Raw genomic sequence first — 6,652 nt, 5'->3', positions numbered from 1 at the left:
TCTCTGTCTCTCTCTCTCTCTCTCTCTCTCTCTCTCTCTCTCTCTCTCTCTCTCTCTCTCTCTCTCTCTGTCTCTCTCTCTCTCTCTCTCTCTCTTTCTCTCTCTCTCTCTCTCTCTCTCTCTCTTACACACACACACTCACACTCTCTCGGTTTTTCTCTCTTTCTCCTTCCCTCCCTCTCTTAAAGTTCAGCCTGGTTTAAAGTGATCATGTTTACACTATCAAGTCCCAGTATCTACCACACTGGGCGTCGGCACGACAAAAGGGCCGCAGCCACACAGGCAGAACTGAGCGTGCCCGACCTTTCATCCGACCCGTTGACCTCTGGGGCTGGGGGAGAGAGGGTGGCTGTGTGTATGGTGCGGGTTATAGTTTTGTAGGGAGGGAACTGACTAAGGGGGTTAATAGTGTGTGATGGTGTGTGTGTGTGGATGGGGGTGTGTATTGGGTGTGTATGGCGTGTCTACGGTGCATGTTTGTGTGTGTGTATGTTCTACCCCCGCAGGGAAGGGAGGGGTAACCTTAGTCACCTTGACGGAGGCAGTGCGAGGTCATAGCGTGGCGGGGCGCTTCTCGTTTGCAAGCCCCCCCAGCGGAGAGGACTTCTGAGGGGAGGAGAGGAAGGAGCGGGGGAGACTCCCCCGGAGAACAGGACCCCTGGTCCCACCCGGGCCGACCCGCTCCAATGTGGTCCCAATCAGGGGAAACACAAACAACGCTCTTATTAAAGAGAGAGAGAGAGAGAGAGCTGCTAGAACCGGGCATGCACACACACACTCGTGCATGGCACGTGCAAACAAAGGACACACACAAACATACGCACACACAGACACACATGTGTATGCAACGCAAATCTGCCAATTTGAACAGAGTCATCATTGGTATCACTGATCAGCAAACAAATTCTTCTCACGCTAGAAAAACAAACAACAACAGCTCATGAACAGAATTCGTTTTGACTAATAGCCCAACGGACCGCAAGCTTGAGCCACACCCGTACACATCTTTTCAACATCCCAATTGTACCCATTAGTTTCATAGTCTTAAACAGATGCCCTCTCTCTCCTCTTCCACCTTCATCCCTCTCTCCAGGAAAACAAACGGAGGGATTAAAGATTTGCGGAGGGGTAATAGGAGCCAGGTGGGGGAGTGTTGACCGTGGGGGTCCGGCTAGATTAGGGGTTCCAGTCTCAATCCTCCATCCTCCTTCCTTAGAGCAGCTAATGTTTCTTTTGAAGACAATAATCCTTTTTGGCTGCTTAATGACATTCTCCAATTATGGGTCTTATTCTAGACTAGTACAGCATTACCAGTGCAGGCTACCTTTTCGGGGGGCAAGTACCAGCCAGTGCTAGCTACCACCTCAATGGATCGAAGTACACCAGCCAAGAACTGTTGAGATTTTGTTTTTGTAACATCAAAAATGATTGAGTTATAATATAACAAAGCCTGGCAGCATTTGTAATCATTACAGTAGCTGTAAACTGCACACACACATCATATGAATCACTTGGGCATTCAACTTAAAAGATAAATTCACACACAGGGTCTGTCATTACAGATTGAGACCTACAAGTTGTATTTACCTCAGTTAATTCTGCCCTGAGACACTGCCCCCTAGTGTTAAAGAGGACACACTGACTTCTGCTGAAGCTGGCCTGGCTGACTGACACTGATCCCAGACCGATAAGACACATTCTGTTTGGTTTATAATTCTGTGATTCAAAGCAGCTGCAACTTGGTCAGGCACACACACACACACACACACACACACACACACACACACACACACACACACACACACGCGTAGCTGAGCTAGATATCAGTCAGGGAATATTGTGTCCAAATATCCAGCTACATGGAGCTATGGTGTTTGAGCTATGTGTTTTCTACAGCTGTTCCTTCAAGCCTCAGCTACAGTTGTGTTGAGGTGAGACATTTATGGAGGGACTTTATTATGATCTTTCATTTTAATTTTTACTGTATTTAACTGTAAGACGCAACATAAATGACAATCAGAAGCCAACATGTAGGCCACCCAGCCACTCTTGAGAGCAGGCAATCATATACACACACACACACACACACACACAATACACCTGATTTCTTGAACTACTCCTTGTTCTTGGGTAGGCTGGTAGACAAGGAAGAATCCGCCCCTATCTTACCTGGAGGTGAATGAGGAGTCACACACATTTCACACCTTCTATCTGCTTTGGTTTTCACACGCACACACACGCACACACGCACACACACGCACACAAACACACCCTTGAATGTTGGCATTCTCCTTCACAGCTCAACCATAGTACCCTTCAGAGGGAAAAAAAGCCATCTCCCCTTTGTGAGAAACCTTATCGTTCTTCTTCTCCTCCCCCTCACCCCTCTTCTCATCTGTCTATTCCTCTATCAGGGGGACTCCCTCTATCACCCAATCAGTGTTGTCTTTGACCAGATATGTAGGAACACACTAGAAGAAGGGCTCAACCCTTCACAGACAGACATTCATCCATGTCTAGACAAACAGACAGACAATTGAGTTTTGACAAAGTTAACAAATTGGGATTCATGAGACAACCACGTAAGGGTATTTCCTTCTTCAACACCGAGTTCCCCAAGTCTTACAGGTTTCATGATTGAAGTCTAGATTTGAGCAGCATGACTTACTGTAAACCCACAACATGACCTCTGTGACCAGGCGTGGTCGTTCTACCCCTCCACCTTTATTTGTTGCTTTGCTGGGCTTGTGCCCCGGTTCTTTGATCATCGGACACACAGACACCTTCCAGAACTATCTCGATGCCATTTGATGACACCACTGATCAGTGAGTTTAACCGAATCAACTTGGTCCCCACAAGTTAAGGTATCACAAAGTCCAAAATGACCCCATGGTAACTTTCTGAGGCAGTGGACTGACTGAGGCAGTGGACTGGCTGAGGCAGTGGGAGTTATCGTTGTCTGGGTCTAAAATTAGACATGACCGACAAAAGGTGAATAATGCAGTTCACTGCTTCAAAGGCGAGTAAAATAAAAGTACTTTGGAAGTGCCCAACTTGACCAACTGCAGATCTAAGACTTGCTAATAAAAGCATTGGGAGCCTGGGGCTCCATGGTAAAAGCCCATTAGTGATTGAGAAGGAAACAAACAATTTTCCCCTCCTTTGTGTTCCTTCTCTCCTTTTTTCGACAGGCTTGGTCACGAGCATGTATCGTTTCGCAGCAGGTCCCGTGGAGGCGTGCATGGAGCGTGTACATCAAAGTGGCTGCACACGCACACAGAGGTGCACGCCCGAAATAAAAGGGGCGCAAGAAAACAAACACAGGCCTTTGTTCTGGAAGGAGCGGAGGTCCAGCTCGGCTCGTGATTAGAGAAGGGTAGAGGGGAAGGAGAGAGAGAGCATGCGTGTGTGTTCTCTGATCTGCTGCACCCTCACTTTGTCATTCTGATCCAACCCCACCCCGCCACACCACCCATGTCAGAATTGTTCCGGAAGCAGAATCCTTTGAGAAGGGTCCGGAACACCGTACGAACCGGACAGCGTCTTTCTTCAGACCCCCAAGAGACAGGATGCGGTGCTGTGGTGGGGATCGACGTGGTGGCACGACATGGATAATTGCAAATGGTTGATTAGAACTTCCGGGACCAGACACTGGAGGCAGGTGCTCTCCCATTGGTTGAATATTTGTCAAGGAGATGCAAGGACCACAATCCCATTGGATGATTTAGAGACTTTATCATACCTTGCTTCAGACATCCCCTTACTGATCTCAGAGTTCAATTGATTCAATTGAATGCTTGTTTGCATTATATACAGTATAATGTATGATATTATATTATATGGAATGATTTAAAATGGTAAATTTGAACTACTGTTCCTTATAAACATCATAGTAGTCATATCAAGTTGAACAATAGTAAAACTTAAGCAAGCCAGACAGCATCAGTTTTGAGTTTGGGTGTTTGGACAGGGGAGAGAGCTGTATCTTAGTGTGGTGTATTGAACAGGAGAGAGAGCTGTATCTTAGTGTGGTGTATTGAACAGGAGAGAGAGAGCTGTATCTTAGTGTGGTGTATTGAACAGGAGAGAGAGAGAGCTGTATCTTAGTGTGGTGTATTGAACAGGAGAGAGAGCTGTATCTTAGTGTGGTGTATTGAACAGGAAAGAGAGCTGTATCTTAGTGTGGTGTATTGAACAGGAGAGAGAGAGCTGTATCTTAGTGTGGTGTATTGAACAGGAAAGAGAGCTGTATCTTAGTGTGGTGTATTGAACAGGAGAGAGAGAGCTGTATCTTAGTGTGGTGTATTGAACAGGAAAGAGAGCTGTATCTTAGTGTGGTGTATTGAACAGGAGAGAGAGAGAGCTGTATCTTAGTGTGGTGTATTGAACAGGAAAGAGAGCTGTATCTTAGTGTGGTGTATTGAACAGGAAAGAGAGCTGTATCTTAGTGTGGTGTATTGAACAGGAAAGAGAGCTGTATCTTAGTGTGGTGTATTGAACAGGAGAGAGAGCTGTATCTTAGTGTGGTGTATTGAACAGGAGAGAGAGAGCTGTATCTTAGTGTGGTGTATTGAACAGGAGAGAGAGAGAGCTGTATCTTAGTGTGGTGTATTGAACAGGAAAGAGAGCTGTATCTTAGTGTGGTGTATTGAACAGGAAAGAGAGCTGTATCTTAGTGTGGTGTATTGAACAGGAGAGAGAGCTGTATCTTAGTGTGGTGTATTGAACAGGAAAGAGAGCTGTATCTTAGTGTGGTGTATTGAACAGGAAAGAGAGCTGTATCTTAGTGTGGTGTATTGAACAGGAAAGAGAGCTGTATCTTAGTGTGGTGTATTGAACAGGAGAGAGAGAGCTGTATCTAGTGTGGTGTATTGAACAGGAGAGAGAGAGCTGTATCTAGTGTGGTGTATTGAACAGGAGAGAGAGCTGTATCTTAGTGTGGTGTATTGAACAGGGGAGAGAGAGAGCTGTATCTTAGTGTGGTGGGGGAGATTGGATGTGACAGTTGTAAACCAGATACAGGTGGGTGAACTTCCTCCCTCCCATAGATGCCTCCCGGCTAACCTCTCAGTCAGAAAGCCTTTCTCTTCTTCTCTTCTTTTCTGCCCCTCTATTCCTCTTTTTTTCCCAATCCCTCTTTCCTTCTCTGTCTCTTCCTCGCTCGCTCTTTTGTACATGTGCAAGTGAAGGCACACATACACACACACACACACACTTTCTGTGAAAGGAGGCTGGTGCCTAAGACAAATACTTGTTTCAGTGTACAATAAGCGTCAATGACCCGTAACACTTCAATGTCTAAGGCCCCTTTCACGGAATCCTTTCTGAAGAAATGTGAGAGATGTTCTAAGTTCCTCTGCACTAACACAGCTCTGCAGCTGCAGCAGGTTAGTCCTGGATTCCTGTTGGAGCCAGTTGGTAGGACACTGAAGCACGCTCATACAGACATGACAGTCATTCATAGCATGACATGGGCGAACAGTCATGTTCAGATGAAAGCCTTTGCAAGATGTAAATGAAGCGTGTTTGGAAATGATTTTGGCTAAGTGTTTGTCATCTTAAAATGAGGAGTTTAGCAGTTGTTTTGAAGATTTTCTGTAGCTTCCTGTAAACAGCATGCGTTTCTTTTAATTCTTTCAAATCTAAGCAAGGTGATGACATAAACGATACTATGTGGGCTCTATTCTATAACATGCTAGGTAAAACAGGCTTTTATTTGTTCCATTGAGGAGGGCCACCTGTTCCCCACTATATAACATTAAGTGTGTGTGTGTGTTTGTATGTGTGTGTGTGGTGTGTAGACTCTGGCAGATGATATCTGATCACAGACGGACCTACTGTTCTCTTAACTTCTCCTCAAAAGCTCAAGGCTAGAACCTTGGTCTAGCTATCTGTCCTTCTGTAAACTGACAGAGTGCTGACAATGTTAGAGACAGTTCAAAATCATCAATTACTGCTAATACAGACATATGGTATATAAGGCATAAGTATGTTATGACAGGTAAGATGTAAATATTGTGACAATCTTATGAAGACCTTATGACAAGCTTTTGGAGGTATTTGAATTTTGTGATTATGGAGGTTGCAGTTCTTTTGGTTTACCCAGAAATTCAGTTGTCTGTGTTTTTTCCACTAATGGTGAGAGTTGTATCACCAGCAGGAATGTGTCCGATGCTTTGAGAATAGACGTGGTATCAGAGCAACATACTGCAGAAACTGAGGTAGGAGGGACTGTTATGAAAACACAGAGACCCTTAGTGGATAAAGGACGACTCAGACACACAATCACACACACACACGCATGGACACATGCATGCATAAATACACGCACACACACACACACACACAATCACTCACACACTCACAGACTGGATAACGTTTTGGGGAAGTTCACGTGTATCTCTGTCCCTGTGACATGTCGGTCACACACTGACCCTCTCTATCTCTCTGGTCAGGGGTGTTGACACTCATCATGTTCTCCTCATATCTGGGAACAACCAAGACACCCCCAACCGCCTCCACCCCCACCCGCCTCCACCCCCACCCGCCTCACCCGCCGTATCCCTGCCGAGGACAGAAACCTCCTGGGAACCAAGTGTCTCCACCCACGGCTCCATCAGGTTGTTGACATGAACAGATACCCTCGCAATG

The sequence above is a fragment of the Osmerus eperlanus genome, chromosome 11, assembly GCF_963692335.1.
Source record: "Osmerus eperlanus chromosome 11, fOsmEpe2.1, whole genome shotgun sequence".
Taxonomy (NCBI): domain Eukaryota; kingdom Metazoa; phylum Chordata; class Actinopteri; order Osmeriformes; family Osmeridae; genus Osmerus; species Osmerus eperlanus.
Note: the sequence above shows the minus strand (reverse complement) of the source record.